Consider the following 1,325-nt stretch of genomic DNA (forward strand, 5'->3'; position numbering starts at 1 on the left):
AACTCACGCCCATCAGAAATGACAAATTCTAGAGCTGGTATGGGAAAATAGTTATACTAATGAACTGTTGGTATAGTTGTGAACTGGTCCAATCATTCTGTAGATCAATTTGGAACTATGCCCAAAGGGCTGTAAAACTGTGCATGACCTTTGACCCAGAAATATCTGTACTAGATCTATATCCCAAAGAGAGCAAAGAAAAAGGACCTCTATTCACAATAATATTGAAAGCAGCTCTTTTGTGGTAGCCAAGATACTGGAAATTGAGTTGATGCCTATCAGTTGGGGATGGTTGAACAAGCCATAGTATATGACTGTGATAGAATACTCTTGTGCTATAAGAAATGATGAGGGGGATAGTTTCAGAAATAGCTGGGGAGAACTATATGAACTGATTTAAAGTGAAGTAAGCAGAACCAGAAGATCATTGTACACAGTTAAATTAATGTTGTAATGTTCACAAATGAGCTGTGAAAGACATATACTCTGATCAATACAATGATTCAAGACAATTCTGAAAGACTCATGATGACAAATGCTATTAACATCCAAAGAGAGAATTAATGAACTCTGAGTGCAAATTGAGTATATTTTCTAGCTTCTTTATTTTTCTTGCTTTTCATGACATAGCTAATATAAAAATATGTTTTACATGACTTCTCATGTATTATTGTTATCATACTGCTTGCCTTCTGAGTGCATGTGGGGAGCTGAAAAGAGGGAGAGAATTTAGAACTCAAAAATTAAAAAAAAACAAGAAGGTTAAAAAATAAATAATTTTTTAAAAAATAAGTAAACATGGAACTAGAAAAAATTAAAAAATAGACAGGACAAGTGAGATATAGGAAGAAATGGAATAATAGGAGGCTATTAGGGTCAGATTTAAGAATAAGAGAATTTCTAATTAGAGAAATGGAACACTGGTGGGTAATGACAATATCTACTATGCAGCTGAGGTGGAGTGAATTAGCAAGTAAATAATGAAATTTAAGGAAGCTGAGATATGTGAGGTCAGGAAGTTTAAGTGAGTATCTGTGTGGATATTAAACTCCCACATTATAAGAATTGGGGCAGAGGGTATATACAGCACCTGGATGACATACAAAACTATTTCTTAGGCAGCTCTTAAACCTTTTATTTTGTGCCCCCTTCATGGAAACTTGCTTCACACATCTAGTTGAATTAGAGCAAGAAAGTTCCTTGCATCCTTCCCCTGCTTAATAGTTCGGGTTGTATTTCCTTGGGAAAGTCTGCAGTTTCCAGTAAGTCTTTCTGAGGTTGGGCATAAGCACAAGTACCACTTTTCCTTTGCCCTTTTAACTCCT

Source organism: Phascolarctos cinereus, unplaced genomic scaffold (assembly GCF_003287225.1).
Source record: "Phascolarctos cinereus isolate Bilbo 61053 unplaced genomic scaffold, phaCin_HiC Scaffold_726;HRSCAF=1367, whole genome shotgun sequence".
Taxonomy (NCBI): Eukaryota; Metazoa; Chordata; class Mammalia; order Diprotodontia; family Phascolarctidae; genus Phascolarctos; species Phascolarctos cinereus.